This window comes from Lissotriton helveticus, chromosome 11 (genome assembly GCF_964261635.1).
Source record: "Lissotriton helveticus chromosome 11, aLisHel1.1, whole genome shotgun sequence".
NCBI lineage: Eukaryota > Metazoa > Chordata > Amphibia > Caudata > Salamandridae > Lissotriton > Lissotriton helveticus.
This window is the reverse complement of record NC_136072.1, coordinates 1059512230-1059534352: the sequence shown is the minus strand read 5'-3', so window position 1 is coordinate 1059534352 and position 22123 is coordinate 1059512230. Positions and strand designations below refer to the sequence as shown.

General features: G+C 46.5%; 1 protein-coding gene across 1 annotated transcript in view; it reads right to left on the bottom strand.

Annotated features, from left to right (window-relative positions):
- Positions 1 to 22123, bottom strand: part of HIP1R (huntingtin interacting protein 1 related) — a 482407-nt gene that overhangs the window by 340829 nt on the left and 119455 nt on the right. The gene's annotated exons all lie outside the window — the stretch shown is intronic.

Below are 22123 nucleotides of genomic sequence, written 5' to 3'. Positions count from 1 at the left end.
ATAAATAAACTTATGCTGCCCAAAACATCAACTTGTTTTCTGTTAATGTAACTATTTTGCCGACACGACTTATTTTCATTTTTGTTATATATTTATAAGAGTATATACAAATACATGTGTGTGTGTCGAGTGTAAATATATTTATTCAGAGAATGTCTACAAATAAACACGTTCACACCTTCATTACTACACGCTACAATGGAGCTGACCCGAGAACACACACCTTTGTATCACACAATGCATTTCACACTGGTGGTAGTCACAACGCTTATTCGGTGTGATTATATCTCAATGCATGGATTTAACTATTTTTACCCTGGCTCTAGTTAAACAGCTTTCTTTAGAACTACTATACATAAAAAACCAGCATGCCCTATGCATGCACACCACCTGATTGCAATATGGTATTTCCTATCCCTGCAGAGGGAGGGGGTGGGGTATCATGACCCAGACGAGGATTGGCCTCTTGTGAATCATGGCCCTTCCCAAGACCCAACAATGGTAATAAATAGCTTATTACACACTACCATATGACCAGAAGCTCGCACTCCCCTCCCCCGTATTCCATTCAATGCAATGATGTAGCTCAACTATCCAAATTCCCCTCCCACGTGTCCTTTAGCTATGGTGGATGCTTATTAACATGATTTATACAGCCGGGGCAAAGAGAAGAGGCTTGGCGGGATCTTGGAAGCTCCTGCTGCGACTCTAAGCAGTTCATCTGGGAAAAACTCAAATCCCATCCCACTATGAGAAGATTTTACTTGTTTTTAATCAACCTTATATTCACTGCCAAATAACACATTTGTATGATGACCCAACTACCAACTGTTGGACTTAGTGGTTGAACTTTCCAAAGTGCTATCAGAGCAACACTTTGTAGCTAAAGACCTGGTCCAGGTGGACTCTACTGGGATATCCATAGGAATACCCACATATGTTGGTCCTTAAATGGAACAAACATAACCATATCTGCCCAGCCTCAGAAGTACTTCTCTGACACCTGGTGATTGCCTGGATTCACTGAACAGTGCTACACAACCGGAACAAAGTGCTTTGAAAGAAGGACGGACTGTAAAGGCAGAAATGAACGTGCGCACTTTGTTCCAACTGGAAACCTCCATTAATCCACTGCAATGACCACCAGCCAAGGAGAGGTGGAAAACCAAAACATGGGGGAGGAGCTTTGGGAGTACAGGAAAATCCTCATTCAACAAAGGAGCGAAGAGGGAAATTGCGACAGAGATAGGCCGCCCCCCACTCGCAACACTACCAACAACAAGGGCCTTCCCTATAGTACTATGGGATATGTATCCCTAGATCAATTGTTTCACTTTTACTGTTGAACAAACCCAGGGTCAACTTCACCCTTCAAGCCTGCTGCGCTGCTAACTGTCGCATAGCTTTACTGCTGTGTATATAAAATCATGTGTGTGTGTGTGTACATCCCCCAGTCGGTGCCAACTACTTCCTCCACCCTCCTACTACTGACAAAAGGGGAGGGGGGGTTGACAGAGCCTCACGGGAGCAACAACCAGGGGGGGATTTTACAGACTGGTACTCGCCTGTGTCCCCACTTATCATCATCAGCGTCTGTCAACCCAAACAGAAAGGGATAAACGGTGTGCAAAGAACTCAAAAACCATATATGTGACAAAGTTTACAAGGTTTAAAATGACCCTTTAAGAAATTTAAAAAGAGCTGCGCTAAACTGGCAACTGTATCTTTATTCTTTGCTGTACGCTCGCTCTAATAAAAACCAAAAACCGACATGTTTCATCACCATTCCTACTTTACCGGTGATTTCTTCAGGGTTTTGTTCGGGTCAGCGTGTGATTTGCACCTCTGGATTCTCCGTGTATTGTACCAGGTGGCCTCTCTTTTCCAGCCTACCGGCCCCCGTAGGAGAATCTGTGTTTAGGGAGTCCCCCTAAAACATTAGCGGGTCCCGTATACCGCCAGGAGGTCTTAGACGAAGGGTGAGCGGAAGCCATACCACGGAAAACCACCGATACCGACCTCCTGGCGGTATACGGGACCCGCTAACGTTTTAGGGGGACTCCCTAAACACAGATTCTCCTACGGGGGCCGGTAGGCTGGAAAAGAGAGGCCACCTGGTACAATACACGGAGAATCCAGAGGTGCAAATCACACGCTGACCCGAACAAAACCCTGAAGAAATCACCGGTAAAGTAGGAATGGTGATGAAACATGTCGGTTTTTGGTTTTTATTAGAGCGAGCGAACAGCAAAGAATAAAGATACAGTTGCCAGTTTAGCGCAGCTCTTTTTAAATTTCTTAAAGGGTCATTCTAAACCTTGTAAACTTTGTCACATATATGGTTTTTGAGTTCTTTGCACACCGTTTATCCCTTTCTGTTTGGGTTGACAGACGGTGATGATGATAAGTGGGGACACCGGCAAGTACCAATCTGTAAAATCCCCCCCTGGTTGTTGCTCCCGTGAGGCTCTGTCAACCCCCCCTCCCCTTTTTTCACAGTAGGAGGGTGGAGGAAGTAGTTGGCACCGACTGGGGGATGTACACACACACACACACATGATTTTACATACACGGCAGTAAAGCTATGCGACAGTTAGCAGCGCAGCAGGCTTGAAGGGTGAAGTTGACCCTGGGGTTGTTCAACAGTAAAAGTGAAACAATTGATCTAGGGATACATAGTACTATAGGGAAGGCCCTTGTTGTTGGTAGTACAGGAAAATCCCTCAAAAAGAGTGAGCAGAACTATCTGAAAACTGAACGACTCAGACAATCCTATGACAGGAAAGGGACACAACAGATAAAGAAATGAATATTGTTAGATAGATGGACTCCTGTTTACGAACTACAGTATCCACCCATTACTCGAAGGCCACACCCACTAATTTCCTTCACTTCTATACTTTAATAAAACTGCTGTCTAACTTATTTCCAATCTCTGGTGTTAGCTAGCAAGTACGTGGACCATGCTAACCTTGCAAGTAGCACATAGAAGCTGAAGCAGATACCTCGCGAAGCATTGCACCACTGACTTGTAGAAAGGTCGCATTTGTTGGCACAATATTAGGAAAATAAATGTTAGCATATTAACAGAGGAAACATATGGCCCCGGTGGGAGATGATGGTGCAGCTGAACCCCCAGGAGATCCAAGCTCACTGGTTACAGAGCCTCCTGCGTACGATTCTGTTAAGGTGCGGAACATCTCCATACTGGTATTAAAGAACAATATTTGTATACCCACCTACGGCCTGTGTCTTAAGCGAAAGGTGAGCCGACTGCATAGTTCCTAGTAATCAATCTCAGCACAGCATATCACTCACACTCCATAAACTCCAGTCCTAGGCTCAATGCAATGTCAGTGATGCAGGGAAGCAAACTTGAGGTTTTCACAAGAAATTTACTAACATTCTGTGCCCAGAAAGTAGTACATATTTTCAGGTTTCTAAAGTCAGAAACGCGAAACCGGTGAAATAACTCTTTTCGAGACTGCAGATTGAAACTGTGACCTACAAAACAACCAGACAGATCTCTTACCCAGGCACTGAAAAAGGACTCTGTTGGGTTGCCTGCCCTTACTTATCTGGACCAAAAAAAGCAGTCCAGGGAGGGGTGTTCTGCACACGTGTATTCTATGACCGGACTGGAGGCTTTAGATGATGCAATCTCATCCTTGCAATTTATTATAGAAGTCATGTTAGGAAAAGTAAAGTACATGCACACATTGTACCTCCGACATAAAGAATACAATCCCCATAAGATATGATAAAAAAACTACAAGTCCCAAAACTTCCCAAACAGTTCATTAACCATTCACGGAAAAGAGAATCATATAAACATCTATGACATCAAAGGAACCCCCTCTTTCTTTCAGGCCATGTTAAGAATCTATGTCATTACTTCTTATAAATGCTTATTTGACGGTATATAGACTTGCAATCATTGTTATAGTGCGTGAATGTTTGGCAATGCCACTGCTTCTTACAAGCTTGTCCCATTTGGTAAAGTCAGGGCTCTTCCTCTTCGGGCAACCGTGCAGATGCCATCTGTATTTTTACTCCTCAGGCAATCGGGCACTGAGCACCCAAATCTCCATGAGCCCTCTTGCCTTTGATCTCTATTTGCAGCCTTATTGGTACATGGCACATCACAGCTTCAACAAGAGGGCTCCCTTCTTGGTCTATGCTGCCGCAGACGTGTGCTGGTGCCAATCTGTCCCTTATGCTCCGTCTGCCCCCTTCTCCTCAACCAGGATCTCAGGGAGGGTTGAGGCAAGTTTGACCCGTCTCTTCCCACCTGCCTATGTCAATCCCAGCCAACAAGGAGGTTTGAGATGGCTAGCTATCTCAAAATACAACTACTCTCCAACGCTTTATGACCACTGCTCACATATTTTTATGATGCCCTGGTTCTTTGAGAATCTGGGTTGGAAAAGTAAATGATTATCCGCTTTTAAGCTGTGGGAGCTTCGTTTAATTAGTCTTTATTTCGAATAAAAAAATTCATAAAAGACAGCAAATATCTTTAAAAAACATTTTCAATATACAGCATTGTACATTGGATCCCCCAGTACATAAAAGATAATGTACAGCAGTACATAAGCATTAAAACTAATGATAAAAAAAACAAAAAACGATTTACAGTTCCTTTACACGGATAAGCCACAGCCAACCCAAAAATTTTGCAACACAAATCACTGATTTAGCAGTGCGCAAGTCTCTCAATTTAAGCAGGGCTGCGTGGCTACCCCCACATTTAAGTGTTTTACAGATTGGTTTCAACCATTTTAGTCTGGGCGAACGATAAGCAGGACATGCAAAAAATACGTGGGCCAGACTTTCTACCTGATCAGGACAAAAGGGGCATTTGTTACTTGAGTTTATTGCCCACTTTGCAGTAAAAGACTTGATCGGTAGGGTTCCCACCCGAAACTGATGGTACAGTTTGCGATCAAGTGATTTGCATATCAAGTCCCAATACGGTTCGAGAAATGGGGTTATCTTGTGCATTAGGAACTGACCCGTTAGGTTGTTAGCGGAGGAGAGGGAGACCAGTACAGATTTTTTAACAGCCCAATAAAGTTCTTTAAATTCTGCTTTCGATGGGAAGCTTGAACATTCGGGATGTAGCCATAGCTCTGGGAGACCCATAGAATACAGAATTTGCTTGACCTCCCGTAGCCATGGAATTTTCTGTGCACCCCACAATGCTCTGACCTCACCTAATTCTAGTGCAAATAGGCTAAGTTCTTGAGTCGTCCAAAGGCGACGCCAAATAGCAACAAGGCGGTACTGTGCCATCTCATCCAGCGGTCTACAACCTAAATCTAAAAGCAGAGGTGTAATGGGGGAAGATTGGGGAAGTCCCACTAGGTTCCGGAAGAACTTGTTCTGAGCACTAGTAAGGGCCGACAATCCTTTATATCCCCAGATATCCGCACCATACAGGGTAGCCGCATTCACCTTGGCCTAGTATATTTTTAACGCAGGTGTAATGCGTTTTGTCATGGTTTTTTTCTGTTCTTTTATCAGGCAACCTGTAAGGCGAACAAACTTAAGGGTTAACACTTCCAGCTGGGGTTTCCATGTTAGTTGATGGTCCAAGGTCACGCCCAGGTATGACATGACTTTAACCTGTTCTATTTGAACACCCTCTAGTGAAAATGAACTTGTGATAGGCTTGTTTTTATTAAAAATCATAAATTTAGTTTTGTCAGCATTGATTTGGAGGTCATTTATTAAGCAAAACTCAGCAAATCTGTTTAAGGCAGCCTGTAGGCCGCTACGGGTCCTTGAGAGGAGCAGGGTGTCGTCGGCGAATATTAACATGGGGTACTTTGAACCCCCCAGGGTAGGTGCATCAGTATTAGTGTCTTTGAAAAAAGCAACCACCCGGTTGATAAACAAGAGGAACAAGGTAGGGGCCAGTACGCAGCCCTGCCGGACACCACGTTCGACAGGGAAGCTGGCGGTCACCTGACCCTGTTTACCCCATCTTACGCGTGCAAAATTGTCCTCATGAAGGCGCTTAACCAGAACTAATAGTTCTGGAGGGAATTCCATGCTTCTCAGGGCATCCCAAAGTTTTGCCCTGGGAACCAGGTCGAATGCCGACCTAAGGTCGACAAAAGCAGCGTAGATGACACCACCGCCCAAAAAAACCACCTTCCAGTACATCATGGTAAGCCGAAACACCTGGTCAAGGGTGCTAGTGCCTGATCTAAACCCTGCCTGCATGGGGGAGAGTATGTTGTTTTGCTCAATCCACCCCTGTGTTCTAGCTAGGGCCATTCGTGATACCACTTTCTGAATGGTATCAATCAGGCTAATGGGACGATAGTTTTTTGGTAAGGATCGATCCCCTTTCTTAAAGACCGGGATTATCTCAGCCCCTTTCCAGGACTGCGGTATCTTTTCCCCGGCTGCAATGGAGTTTGCTAAGATTGTAATATAAGGGACCCACAAATCTGGGTTCAGTTTGAAAAGATCAGCTGGTACAGCATCAATGCCAGGAGCTTTTCCAGACTGAATTGAACCTAGTGCGTGTTCCGTGTCTGATATGCTAAAAGTAAGTCTGTCCCCATACGGAGCTAATTTGGTCCCTGTTAAAGGCCCTTCCGCCGACTGGGGGGCATTCTGATTGAAAAATTGGGCAGAAAAAAATTCCACCCAATCTGCTGCTGAAACATGGTTTTCAGGGGATAATGAATCTGAGCCCCAGGCCCGCCTGACTATCTCCCAAAATTTAATTTGGTTGGAAGACTCACATGCTTGGAGAAGATCAAGCCAATATGAGTCTTCCCAATCCCTTTTAGCTTCCCAGATAGTACGTTTGTAAACCTGTCTAGCTACCCTAATGTCCGGGGTATTTCTGGATTTGACCGCAGCAATAAGGATGCCATGGGCTTCTCTACAATTTTTGTTGTACCAGCCTTTAGATTGCTTAGCCTTCTGTTTCCGGCATGGTCTAGTGAGAAGTTCCTTGATTGCCGCAAAACATGCCTCATGAAGGTCAACGTTATTAAGCTGGGACATGTCATTGGGAGATGGTACCAACATCTTATCTTTGGTATGTAGGACCAATTCTTCTATCTGGCTAACAAGCTCTGGGTCGGCTATCACTCTTGACCATTTGACCCGTCTTCTGTTATCACACAAGACGAGGTCAGATGTAATACAATCAGATTCCACCTGGGGTGGCCCTATCCCTAGGACCTTGAGTACAAGTGAGAGAGGATTGTGATCACTCTCCGGCCTTGTATCAATAGTCATATCAATTACAGCTGCCCAAGATTCGATATTGATTAGTATATAGTCAATGCGACTTGCGCAGGACCCATTGTCAAAGGTTGGCTTCCCCTCCTTATCAGATAAACTACGGCCATTCACTGCTCGGAGCCCCCATTCCAAGCAGAGCCCAAGCCAATTAAAAGCAGCCTCAGTTCCCCTGACACCCTTGGTAATTGCTAGCGGGGGGATATTCCATGTGGAATCTTCTTCTAAGCCAACATCCTCAGCAAGGTTCAGGATGGGCTCAAATGAGCAGTTCAAGTCGCCAGCCACTATAGTGAGCTGGTCGCTTTTGTGCTCATTCAGAAAGGCTTCTAGATCGTTAAGGATCGGTTGTTTCTTACCACCCTGGCATCCTCTAGCATAGATATTAATAAGGATTATATCTTTACAGTTCTCCTTACTTAAGGATATACAAAGAAGATCAGGATTCATCCCCACTATTTCTCTTGCGTTGAATCCCAAGCTGTTTTTTATCCATATGGAGAGACCACCCGAGGCCCTGCCCTTCATGCCCTGTATTGCCGGTTTATAAAAGTTTAGATAGCCTAGTCTAAACAGTGGGGCAACTGACCAGGTTTCCTGGAAAAAGATGATATCATGGGATGAGATGTAATCTGCCCAATCATCATTGTCCAGGCGACCCCGTAAACCCGCTATATTCCAGGATGCTATTTTGATTTGGTTAGCATGGGGGCTGGTGCAAGGGGATACATGCTGAGCTAAAATTCCTACCTCAGCCGGGAGGGGATTGTGGGCATTGACAATTATTATTTGTTGATCTAATGGCAACGTTGGACAAACCACACTAGAACCTTTCGTGGTGTACATAATAGGGTCTGACAGCTCCCTTTTTATGTTTACCCCCCCAAGTCAGTCAACCTCCTCTAGGCAGCCGAACATATTAGACGTAGGGACACCCTGCCACCAGGCACTCTGACTTGGTCCCCCCTTCCTAAAGCCCCTGTTCATGGGCTTTTGAATTGTTGTCCAAGTCCCACCCATCCTATGCTGGTTTCTGGGAGGGTAGAAAAAAGTGAGGGGTCTAACAACAACTGTCTGGTCATCTTCACAAGAGGCCCATGAACAGAGGTGTTGTGCAGTACGGGGGTCAGCAAAGGTTACCACTATACAGTCGCCCATGATGGATTTGTGGCTCGGACCGACCCAAGGTACTCTTCGCACCATTAGAACCCGGCTTCTTTGGTGACTTGGAAGCTGTCTATTTGTATTTAGCCAGTGTATTACCTTGTTTTTAAGGGACCAATGGTCCTCTTTTGCTAGTGGGTCAAGAGTTGGTACACCAGCCAATACAATGGCATATGGACTAGCTTCCGGTGGTAGGTCAATATAGCCACCACGGAAGTTAGGTCTACTAAGTTCAAGAGGTGGCTGGGTATTGGGGGATGACTGGTTGAGTTGCCGATCAGCTAATGGCACAGGTTTTGAACGTGCAGTATTCTGCTGGGGATGTAAATCAGCCCCAGCACGAGAGGCAGTGATCTTTGGTTTGGGTGGCACTGAGGACTCCTTCGGGAGGCAAGCCCTAAGATTTGGGATGGGGATGATGTTATTCCCTATTTTTGTGCGAGGTTTAGGTACAGGTTTGGGTCCCAGAGAAGGAGCAACAGGTGCATCTACTTCTAAGTCTAAAGGTTGTGAGGGTAAAACCTCCCCCTGTGAAAATCCAGCTTCCATCTGCTTGAGACTAAGACTGGCCAATGTAACGATTGTCCTGTCCATCTCAAGCAGATGGTTTTCCATTCTGGAAAGTTTGTGTTCCAAGGGGGTGAGTAACTTCTTAAGTGTATCCCAAACAGTTTGTACAAATTCCTCATCACCCCTCTTGTCCCCCTCAACCCCACTCAATCTTCCCTCCCTTGACCCATCTTTACTCGAGCCAGGAAGAGATTTAACCTGTTGAACATTCACGGCTCCCTCCAAGACATGGGTAGTAGCACTAACAGGCAGATCTATGTAGGTTTTGTCATTCGATTCCCCAGGGACAGAGGCGCCTAATTTGCGTCGGCAATTAAAAAACTGGGCTCTCGCAATTTTAGCCTTTTTGCGGGCGAATGCAGACCTAGCCAAGCTCTTCTTTTGCTGGAGCGCCATTTTTTTAACAGTGTTGTAAGCCTTTGTAGCAGCCCTAGGCGATTTACCCTTTGCCTGTAAGCTTACACCAACCACAGGATTGGGTAGCGCAACCTCCCCCGGAGGTTTAGGTGAAAAATCCCTCACTTGGTCACATGGAGGCAGAGATGGACAGTGATGTATTTCTGCCAGTGTAAGCAGGGGGCGAGGGCCTGTTGTACGCTCAGGGGTAAGAGCTAGAGCAAGGTTGCCTAGTGATGATTTTTTTGAAGAGGCAATGCTTAGAGACAGTTTACGGGCAGCATCAAGTTCGAGGGAGACCCTGTGTTGCATTTTATTAATTTCGGCGTCTATGGCCAGATTAGTCTTTGTTAAAAAGTCATCCAGGGTCCCACTAGGTCTACTGAGTCCCCTAGCAGTTTTGCTGCGTGTGGCTCGTGTACACATTATAAACAGTGAGGAGCTAAACCACAGATGAAAAAAAAGTTAGCTCACATGAAATTGGACAGCCGTAGACCCAAATGACGTGGCCCAGCCCAGACCTCTTAGACCTCTAACGGCCTCAAACGGCCCGCTCTTTGCCCGGTCTTAGCCCGGTCTTAGCCCGGTCTTAGCCCGGTCTTAGCCCGGTCTTAGCCCGGTCTTAGCCCGGTCTTAGCCCGGTCTTAGCCCGGTCTTAGCCCGGTCTTAGCCCGGTCTTAGCCCGGTCTTAGCCCGGTCTTAGCCCGGTCTTAGCCCGGTCTTAGCCCCGCGCGCGTCCCGCGTGCGCGTTATTGTCACTGATTATCAAGGAGAAGGACGGGTGGAGGGGGCGGGAAGAGGACCAGCTGCGGCCGATCAGCGCCGCGGAGCACGCTGGTCCTCGCAGTCCCGCCTCTTGCCTTGGTGTCGAGCTGTAATGGCTGTAATGGCACTAAAAGCGCGTAGGTGCTCCAATGCACGTGCGGAAATCCAAGGACAGGATCCCCACCAAAGTCTCTAGCCTACGAGCGGCACCCGCGAAGCGGGGGCCGGGAGGCGTGGCGAAGTGGCCAGAAAAACGGACAGGCAAACAGGGACAGCAATCCAACAATCCAGGAAAGGTCTGTGAAGGAACCCAAGCAGCTCTCGCTCCGCGATGTTTTAACGGGTGGAGGGGGCGGGAAGAGGACCAGCTGCGGCCGATCAGCGCCGCTGAGCACGCTGGTCCTCGCAGTCCCGCCTTGGTGTCGAGCTGTAATGGCTGTAATGGCACTAAAAGCGCGTTGGTGCTCCAATGCACGTGCGGAAATCCAAGGACAGGATCCCCACCAAAGTCTCTAGCCTACGAGCGGCACCCGCAAAGCGGGGGCCGCGAGGCGTGGCGAAGTGGCCAGAAAAACGGACAGGCAAACAGGGACAGCAATCCAACAATCCAGGAAAGGTCTGTGAAGGAACCCTGTGGGAGCAAAATGCTTTGACCGGACTGGACTAGTACTTCCTTAAAGGTGCTGCCCTTCCTCCAGGTTGTTTGTGGCAGTGGTGAGTGCCCTAAATACTCAAGGGCGAAGTCACATCCATTAGGGACTTCTACTGATACTGCCAGATTAGGTATACTACTACCAAAAAATGCTTTGATCTATTGCAAATCATTCACCCTTACTCTAGAGTATGTCAGTCACCCGAGAGGGATGATGTCTTGCGTGTTAGAGGAGATTGCCAAAGACTATTGCATTACTGCCTATCCCATAATATTTCAGTTTTGGCACAGCACCTTACATGAAAGGAGAACAAAATGGTGGACTAAAATTCCCAAATATAAATGCAATTACAATACAATAAAATACCTCAATGACTTCGGTGAGTGCAAGCTAAAGTCCTCTTTATTTTCCAGGATGTGGAAGTAGTGAGGTCCATTCAGGATGGACCTTTTTGCATCATGTTTGACTTTCCATCTACTATGAGTCTACATTTGAAGACGGATCCACTGGCAACCGGGGCCTTCTTGCAGGGCTGGTAAGGTCTGAATTAAGCAGTAGCTCTGTTGTATACTTGTGAATGGCTCTCCAAGTCAAAATGCATAGGGCAGAACACATTTTGATCTTGCTGTTGTGGGGGACTCAAGAGTTGGTACGCAGTTCTCATAGGGTTACCTTGCCAATGACCAATGATCTTTTAATCAGTCCTGACCCTACTCCTCGACCAAGCAGGGCAATTTTAACTGCTGCTAATGCACCATCAGCTACAGCCTGTGACCAGGATAGTTTCAGGAGATGGTGACCAGTGCAAAGACTTTCGGAACAAGCTCGGCCTCATTGACCAGACTTGCCTCGAGGACTCACAAGAGATACCAATCAGCTTGGAACAGGGTGACATGCTGGTGCATGCAACGGGGTCTTGATCTCGTGGCAGTGAACATCGCCTTTGTAGTACATTTCTTCATTTTAAATATATGTTTATTGTGATTTTCAATACTTAAAATTACATCTCAACTGTTCCCCAATTTCCCTCCCCACCCCGGTTCAGAGAGGAGCAAGACACAATACAATCTGTTAATATCGGTTAACTTCCAGCAGTATCCCAACACACAAGTTTCAGAAGACATTATATGCATAATGAGCATCACAAACAGGGAAATAACAATACAGACCTAGGTCTCACTTCATTGTCATTTGGTTCTGTTACAGGATCAGCTATTGTCTGTTGCAATTGTATCTCCGCTCATTCCCATACCATCTTACCATCTGTCGCGTTGCCATGCCTGACTACAGAGGGACAGGTCAGGCAAGCAGGAAACGGAAACTGCAAGGACAGGAAAGGACAGGAAAGAGAGGAGGAGTTTAGTCTGTAAGCCAGTACCAGCCTGGCAGGGAAAGAAGGAAGACACACTGAAGTGAGCTCTGAGTCCAGTGTCTTATTTGGGCGGGCTACGCTGAGACAATGGCAACGAGGGTGGGATCCACTTACCCCACAAACAACGTCGCACAGCCCAGCTGAGAATACGGCCCAACGTCGAGCCGGCAGCCCCAAAAGGAAAAGAGCGCGAAAACCAACTGGCACCCGAGACTGCCGGAGCACCCTGCCCTGGCCCGACGACGTCGCGCTGCCATCCAGGAGCGTAAAGCGAGTGAAGCGCTCGCACAGACACGCACTGAGGAAAGCGCTCGTGCAGCACAGAAGACGCGAGGAGCCCTGCTGAGCAGCATCGCGTGCTCGCGCAACACAGAAGACGCGAGGAGCCCTGCGGAGCGGCGTCGCGGTGGACGAGAACGTCCCATTCCCTCCCGTGACCAGAAGAAACATGAGGGTGAGTCCCGCTGAATAAGCGACCGCCGAGCAAGCAAAGCGTGGCAACCGCACGGCAGAGACTGCCTGGGCCAAGGAGACGACGTCTCACGTGGCGGCCATCTTTAAGTCAGGCGCCAGCCCCTATACAACCCACGCCTCAACCACGGCGGCCATCTTGAAGTCAGGCACAACCATTCCCAACCACTAAACTAAGTGGAAAAGAGCGGGAATACCACTACTCACCTCAGTTAGGAGCAAAGAGAGACAATAAAGAGGACAGAATATTACAAACAACTGCCGAAGAGTGCAGAAACAGCATGTCTGACACAGACGTTCAGAGCACCTCCACAAGCGGAGGCGCACCAGCACAGTCCAGTACAATGATGATGCCTCAAGCAGCATCCGTAGGAGCACCCTTCATGCGACAACCACAGCCGCTGGTGCTGACGCCTGGCAACACCATGGGGCCCGCCTGGAAGACCTGGAGTGAGGACGTGCCAACTCCTGGCGACACGCCAAGACCACAACTCCGGGCTCAGAAACGCACCTCAGTGACCTCACGGCGTTTCAACGCGTTCATGATGAACTTTCCATCAGTGACAATGGCCTTCTCCTGAGGGGGGGAGGATTGTGATCCCACAAAAACTATGCCAAGGAATTATCAACCTGGCCCACGAAGGCCACAGAGGCATAAACGCCACAAAGAAGACCTTGAGAGAACGAGTCTGGTTCCCCTCTCTTGACCTAATGGTGGAGACAACTCTAAAGGACTGCATGACTTGCCAACTAGTTAGTCGCGAAGAACCCCCAGCCCCACTTCAAATGTCCGAACTTCCAGACGGAGTGTGGCAGCAAATCGCAGTTGACTTCTTTGGACCACTGCAGTCAGGACAATACATCATGGTTGTCATGGATGAGTATTCAAGATTTCCTTTTGCGCACATGATACCATCTACCATCGCAGCAGCAGTCATTCCCATATTGGATGACATCTTCGCAGCATGGGGTGTCCCTTCAAGAGTTAAGTCCGACAACGGACCCCCGTTCAACGGCCATGAGTTCGCAGACTTCGCGCAGCATCTTGATTTTAAACACCAGAAAATTACTCCCCTATGGCCACAAGCCAACGGCATGGTGGAGCGATTCATGGGGACGCTAAAGAGGGCGATCCAGCAAGCGGAACTAACACGCAGAGATATCCAGCAAACCTTGAACGAAGTACTGAGGGCATACCGGACCACTCCCCACAACACCACAAACCAGTGCCCGGCCACAATAATGCTGGCAAGAACACCCAGAACACGATTACCTACGATAAGCACAACATCTCAACTACGGACCATCACTGTTGATCACGACACGCTGGTTGACATTGACAGGAAAAAGAAGCAGAAGATGAAGATGTATGCAGACCGGCGCCGACATGCCAAAGATGCAGACATCCGAGAAGGAGACTCGGTCATAGTACGAGGCGACCGGCGAACAAAAGCAGACAGCCGATACCTGGACATCCCCTTACAGGTCCACAAGAGGAAAGGAACAATGATCACAGCCAAAGCCAATCACAAGCAAATAACGAGGAACATATCACACTTCAAGAGATACACTCCTTCAAACGGGCGAGAAACGTCCTCGGGTCAAACTTCAAGTGACCCCGCCAGTCAAAGCGATAGCAACGATGCCCACTGCCATTACTCTCCAAGAATAACCAGTGGCCCTGATCGACGCAGCCAAACGCCAGATCGGGAGGCTCGCCCCAGACGTCAGGTGAGGAGACCCCGGCGACTTGTCGAAGAAATGTAGGAAGTAGCAACACTTTGTACAAAAGGGGGAGATGTCGCGTTGCCATGCCTGACTACAGAGGGACAGGTCAGGCAAGCAGGAAACGGAAACTGCAAGGACAGGAAAGGGAGGAGGAGTTTAGTCTGTAAGCCAGTACCAGCCTGGCAGGGAATAAAGGAAGACACACTGAAGTGAGCTCTGAGTCCAGTTCCTGACCCTGTCCGGTCCAAACCAATTTGCTCCTCACCCCACATTCAGCCCACACCTAATGGACATACTCACAGAGCCAATGCTTACTAGTAGGCAGCATGGGTGTAATTCAACATCTGGCTATACCTCTCTTTGCAATCACGAGTGCTAGCTCAACAATTCTTTCTGCATGTTTAGCAGACTTAGCTTGAGGTATCAAATCCAGTAGACACATCTGGACAGAGCACTGCAAGGGAAGGTAAGTCAAATCCTTTAGAGCCTTAACTCCCTCCCAGAAGTCTTGTATCCCTGGACAATCCCACCACATATGTATAAATGTCCCTGTAAAATGCCTTTGTTTAGGACAATTTTCTGATTTAGACGGGTCTACCTTATGAAGCCAACTCAGTGTAACAAAATCCCTGTGTATACATTTAGAATTGATTTGTTTGAGTCTTGCAATGCACTATACTGTCACCTTTATAGTAAATTTCTTAGCTTCTCTGGCAACTGGAGGTCTTTTCTTCAGGACCGTGAACTTGTATCGCTCTGCTATCTCTGCTGGCCACATCCTGGTGTGTAAAATTCTCTTCCCCTGGGTGGCTTGGTTATTTATACTTATGTGATGTGTCAGTGGTGCACAAATTTCTTCCATCTTCGCCTACCAATGACATTATCCAGGAAACAATTTTCAGTGAAACTAAAGATCCTCCACTGTCTAGTTTCTTAACGGACGATAATCCCGCCCTCTTATTCTGAATGATAATTTATGCAATGTAATTTAAAGAATCATTTATTACATTCTTCTCTAAAACAATGACCAGTAAACAAACTTTTTAGACGGGTATTTGGTACTGTATTCTGATCATTTTCAGATCAAAAACAACAGTAGGGTTTAATATGGCATCGGTTACTTGCAAGAAGAGGGGGCTCCTTGGATGTCACTGATATTTATATGAGCCTCTGTACTGTGATTGGTTAATGAACTGTTGGGGATGTTTGGACTTTATCGTTTTTTCTCATGAGTTTATAGGGATTGCAGTATTTATATTAGAGCTACAATGTGTTCATACAGGTTGTTTAGCCTAACATTTCTGCTGTAATAAATCACAAGGATGAGATTGCATAATCCTTGCCTTCGTGTCCTTAATAGAATTGAAAATTCTCGTTCACATCTGTTATACAATTTTCAATACTGGTTAATTCCCAACAGCCAATCATAATGGCCTAAACACAAGGACCTTTTCAACACTTCGGAATAGTGCTAAGTTTTAGAAGCCTTCTAATTGGCTGCTTGCAGTTAATCACAGCAGGCATTACTTTAACTGTCCATGAAACATGTGGGACAGTTATTTTTGCAGCTGTCGGTGGATACCTGCTGAATTACAGCATGCAGTTTGTCCTTCTCTTTTTAGGAGGTTGTGGACACAAGTAGATCACATAAAAACAAAGGATTTGCACCTTGAGTCCCATCTACATTCTGTATGCTAAGACTCAGGGCATCAGCTGGTGTGACATCAGATGAACGCTGGCATGATAGGGACATCATAGAAAATCAAATGGCATCCCTGGCATAAGAGAATGAGCTTTGAACACTGTAGAAAAAAATAATGCCACTAATACTGTATGAGTTATCAATACCAGCAGCAGCTGCAAGTCATGCGTTTCACAGCACTCAACGGTACTAAGAGGGTTGTTCAGACTATGCTTCAGTAGCTGGAATTTACTTACCAATAGATCAAATCAACATCTTCCCCCAAAGGCATAAGAGGATTCAGAAAAGGGGGGTGGGGTTGGCGGCAGTGTGTGTGTGTGTGTGCGTAGGGGGTCAGCCACGCCTATTCAGGGGCTCTGTGACTATTTAGAAAAAATTAGTAATACTAAAATAATAAAGAATATACAAAGAAACAAAATTGAAAATGTTAAACCGTTCTGTAAATGCAAAGAAATTTGAAACTGGAGGCTTAGCTTGCTTCGCTGGAGCGGGGGGGGGGGGGGGGGGGGGAGGGAGTAAAGCAATCAGAATACAGTATAGACCTGGGGTTCATAAATGTTGACTTCTGTTGCCCCCAGTTAATCATTACTGGACTCTGGGGACCCTCGCCGATTAGTTACTGGAATCCCCCCCCCCCCCACCACCACCGACACTTTAATGAAGGCTGGGGACTATGGCTTAAGCAATTTCGATTATTTTAACCCCAAAACAATTCACAAAAATACAGAAAAAAAGTATTTAGCAAACAAATAGAAAAATTATTAAATATTTAACTTAACTGACAAATATTTTTTAAAACGTATCTTTTAATTGGAAGGTTGAGGCTGTTCTAAATTCAACTGCAGCAACCTATTTTCCATAGTATATGTTGTTTGATGCATTTGCATTGCTCCCATTAATTAATCTCAGGACACCAAATTAATTTTTAGCCCCAATTTCAAATTCCTTTGTATTTGCAGCACGATTGAAATTTTCAATTTTGCTTATTTACCTATAAACACTTATGTAATTTCTTAATATTATTTAACTTTCTAAGCAGTCGTAGACATGCCTGCGTAGGACTCTAGGTTAAGAACCACTTGTATAGACAACAGGTTGACTCAATCTAAGGGGCCTATTACGATGACCAGTGGATAACCGACCGACCACAGGCCGGCGGTTCTGCACACCGTAGCACAACGCTTCCCATTTCTCTATGGGAGCTAGTGCTGGGGGTGAAAACAGCCTGCAGCACAAGCTCCCATAGAGAAGTGGGAGTTTTTGAAAATCCCTGCACCATGTGGCAGGTACGGTACCTGCCACCTGGTGAGAAGGGATTTTCAGTAGAGCACCATAGGTGCCCCCCAGGCCCACAACTGGAGGGCAAGGGGAGAACGGGGCCCTCAAAGTCACTCTCAGACAGGCTTTCCATGTCAGAAAGCCTGTCGGAAACCAACATCAATCCCACTGGCGGGAACGCCGTCCTTGAGGGATTATGATTGGTTTCCCACTGGCCGATGGACTCTTCGAGCCGGTCAGAAGCCAGTCTGATTGACCAGCCAATTTCCAATCGGACTGCAGTCATTGTAATACAGAGGTCGGATTTGAAACCTAGGATATCGGTCGGAGGCTTTCAGACCGACATCCTAATTAGGGTCAGAGTGTCAACAAAAAAAGAGCATGCATTAGGATCAAAAAAGACAAAATAAATGCTATGGTTTACCATAGCTCTTCATCTTTAAGAATTAAAAAAACAAATTCCCTCTACCCTACCCATTACAAGAAAATGTCAATGTTTCTCTATCTGATTGTAAATGGCATAAGATATTTTAGTCTTTGTGTACCTGTTTGATGTATACTTGTTTCTATATTTGTGTATTATGAGGTTCAAATCGTTAGGCCAGGGGTTCCCAGCTTCCAATAATGGCCTTGTTGTGTGCCCCCAAATTACAGTAATGATTCAGTGGCGGTCTACAGAAGTTAAAAGGTTAAAAATCACTTCTGTAGTGTATTAAAAAAAAAAGCAGCAGCCTGCTGCCGAAATCAGTAGGCTTGACAAGTATTAGATAACAGTAAACATGGAGTGTCCTTTGAACTCAAAGCTGATTGGCCCTATATTTGGAAAAACGCCAGCAACGCTTATGACGCCCCATCCGACAAACCAGTTTCGCTTTTAAAAGTGAATAGCCACAGAGCGTGCATCATAAACAGTGGGGAGGGGAGGGCATAAATGTCAGCAAATGCAGCAACGTGGAGGTTTGTGTCGCTATGGAGACCAGCAGGTGATTCAGATGACAATCAATGGGGCCTTCTAGCGCCAAATGCGAGTAAACTCAACCTCGAGATTAGGCACTTGATCTATCTAAAGGCTTCTTTTAATCTGTTGGTCAACATCTCTCGAATAAATGCTGTTTGACAAGTTTGTCATTATAAACATGTGATTACGAGGAAGGGAGTAAATTAAAGGAAGAGAGCAAATGGGGACTAAAAGGTGGAAAGTAGGGCGTGGCAGCATGTTCGAAGGAAGAAGAAAAGACGGGGGAGGTTAAAACAGAAGTGGGAGAAAAAGGTAAGAAGAAAGAGTTAGAACTTAAAAAAAGTAGAACAAAAGAGAAACGTTGAAACTCGGCAAGAAAGAGGAAAAGAAAAAAGGAAGGAGGGATGAAAAAAGGAAGAGGTAGGGAATAAAGTACAGAGAAAGCAAAAAGGAAGAGAAAAATTAGAAAGAGGAATGTTGAGGGAGAAAGAAAATTAACGTGGAAGCCAAAAAAATTAAAACAATTTAATAGGACGTAAGAAAAAAGAAAGGAAATTTAAAATTAAAAATAGAAAACGAATGAGAGAAAAAGGAAAGTACGAGCAAAATTAAAACAAGTTTAACAATTTTAAATATAAACCGAGAAAACAAGAAAATACATGATTAAACGCACGGGATAAGTTGTCTTATCCTGCTAAAACAAATTGGGGATTGAAGCTGGCGATGAGAGGCTTGATAGCACAACGCAGACACCTGCGCAGTGAACAGGCGGACACAGACAGGTATGGGTAGGCCCAAAGCCTGCACTTGCCACGTCAGGTGAGGTCACGCCTTCCCATAACTCGTCAGACCTGCCCCAAGGCCTTGACATTATAACACGCACGCGGCTTGAACTCCTTTGAAGGGGTGGAGGGGGCGGAGGAAACGGTCGCTTTAACAGCAGCCAACAATGCCGAATGGCGAGAAAAACCAACGTAGAACGCCCGCCTCGGGGCCCCTCGACCCAACTCTCAAGCCAAGAAGGCATTTATTTGGGGGGCGGTGGGTGTCGCACCCAAAACACCCTCCAACCCTCAAGCTTCGCCCCTGGGAATGGGTGGGTCACACCACGCCCTACGCAAGGTTTGACAGGTGAATACTTATGTCCCATCCCAGAAGGAATTCGGGTGGCCCGCATCTTTGGAAGGTCCCAGGGTCGGACTGGGACCGAAAATAGGCCCAAGCACCAAAATATGAGAAAAACCCCATCAGTGAAATCTGATCGCTAAAAAAATGTCCCATATTTGCCAATTGGGGCAGTTCGGAACCATGCTATACAAGTGCTTTGTAAGGTATGGGAGACGACATGCATGCGTGCCTGCAACTGGCAATGTTTGTGGCAAGATTAGGGACATCCATAGTAAAAACCAGCCCACCAGGCGCGCAACGCACATTGGGCTCAAAGGGCTTCAGTCCGACTATGGGGGCTCCTATAGATTCTCCCGTCAGCCACAGTCCAAGGTAAAAGTAGATGAGAGGTGAGTGAGCTCTGTGCATGGCATTTATATATTTGCAGTTCAGAATGTGGGGCACTGCCAACTCAGCCCTCTCCTTAGTGGACTTACTACACCACGCACTGCTTGGCTGTGCACTTGTTCTGTGCTGCCACTCCTGATTGGCAGGCGCGTGCTCCCTCGGTGCACAGCTCTAGCAGAGTAAAGCACTGCCGGCCTGTCACCCAGCCCAGGATCCAGAATCCTAAAGGAATAGTGGTAGAGTACAGATCAGCAGCCGATGCAGGGGCCAGGGGTGACCAGGCTTCCAGGATTTGCCCGGACGGTCCCGGTTTTTCGCCAGCCAGGATGCACCTAAGAGGAGATCCCAGATGATGAAGCATGTCACTACGGTGAGTGATGGGATTCCGTCCTATTAAAAGGATTTTCACAGACAACACGAGAGGATCCTCTCTTCCTCCTCTTTTGTTTTTTCTCTGTGCCAGTTTCGTTGAGAGTGATCTTTAGGCTCGATTAGACCCATGGACATTTTGTTGTTTCTTACATTAAGTTTGGGGAACATGTCCATGCTGTGGTCTTAAAAATGTTCCCTTAGACCCTCTATCTATCGTATTGTTGATCTTCTGTATCTACCCAAGCTACATCAGCACATGTATACTGCAGGCAGTGGGATACATATTTTCTAAAACAGATTTACAATCAACTTGGATGCAGAGAGCCTACTTTCATTGGTTAGATATTTTCTAAACAAGATTGTACTGCGTTTTCAACGAACTTCATAAGGTCAATCACATCCTAGCAGGACAGAAGGGCTGCCATGCAACCGGTGTTCTAAATTGGAGACCTGCTTTGAAGCTGGGTTCCGGGGGTACTGTTTTGCATACCAGCGGCTTTGTGATCATTTTACACTACTACGGATGCCCTACTCCGTCAGGCAGCAAAATGGCCACTGATGGGGTCATTTGTAGAAGGACGGAAAGTAGGTAGTAGATACAATTCCATCAGGACATTTGGTACAGAAAGAACCCAGGATTCCCAAAGGGGATTAGATGGGGTGGGCATGATCAAAGAATTTGCTAAAGAAGAGCTAATCTTCCACAAAAACAAGACAAAGCTGAACCTGAAAAGTACTAACCTACAAAGAAATGACTTCAGTTGCACTAGCTGATGATGCTGAATTTGTATCGTGGGGAGATAAATACGAGGAGCTAGACAGTGTGGATCTGGTATCCAGACCCTGTTTTTGGACTTGGATTCATGCTGATGTATTGTAAAGCAGTAGTGGCTGCATGCTGTGTTAGAATTAATAGTGTAGACAGACCCTTCAATCTGCGTCTTTCGAATGGAGGCCTACTGGCCCCACTTGTGTGAAGGTTAGCTTCTACAAGATTACCCAGTCGTTAATGGTATCATCACAGATGTCTGCGTAGCCTGCGTGGTAAATACAAGGTGTGAGTATGTCTGTGAGCAACAGTAATTACGGCTAATGGGTACGCTTGGCTTGGTCTTGCTGAAAATGGAGGTGAGGAATGAGACAGTGGAAGTGTATTGCCCACATTCGTAAGCGGGAAGGAGGAGAGCTAGACACTGAATTGAGGAGAGAGGAAACAGAACTTCTTTAGATGTTCAAGGAGACATTTTGGATTTCAAGAAGCTGCTGAATAGTCCTGCTGAACACTGGCACTTAGTGGATAGGAGGAGTGAGGGGTGGGACTGCAGACTCTGCTGGGAAAGATGAGAAAAGCCTTGGGTGATGCCTGGCCTTTTATCTTCCATATTACTCGCAGTTGGGCTGAGACAGTCAGGTGCAGGACTCTCACATCTCTTTGTACCTCTGTCATGGCTGCTCCAGGATGGAGACAACCCTCCTGTGAGGAGATTCACTCTAAGCAAAGGCTGTGTCTGGAGAACAGCCTGGAAAGGACACTTGAAAGGAGAACCACCCTCAACTAATTCTACAATTTCAGATGTTGGATCCACATCTCCAGTCTACCAGTCGTGTATAAAAGTGAGACCCCACTTGTTGTTCCGGGTCCTAGTCCTCCGTGGCCAAGGAAGGGAGGGCTCTGCTGAATAGTCATAGTGCTGCTCTTCAGCAAGGCCTGACAGCCAGAACCCCATAGGTGAGCAGATATCACCTTAAGTCTGGATTTCTTGCTTGAAGAGCTGTATACTTGTCAAGGATCTCCTAGAAGCCTCTTTGTCTGCTGTAAGAGACAAGGGCCCTGCCAACCTTGCAGGAGAGAATTTCCATAAAGAGGCAAGGTGCAGTGTCTATGGTGGTTTTGCGACTCCGCAAAGAAT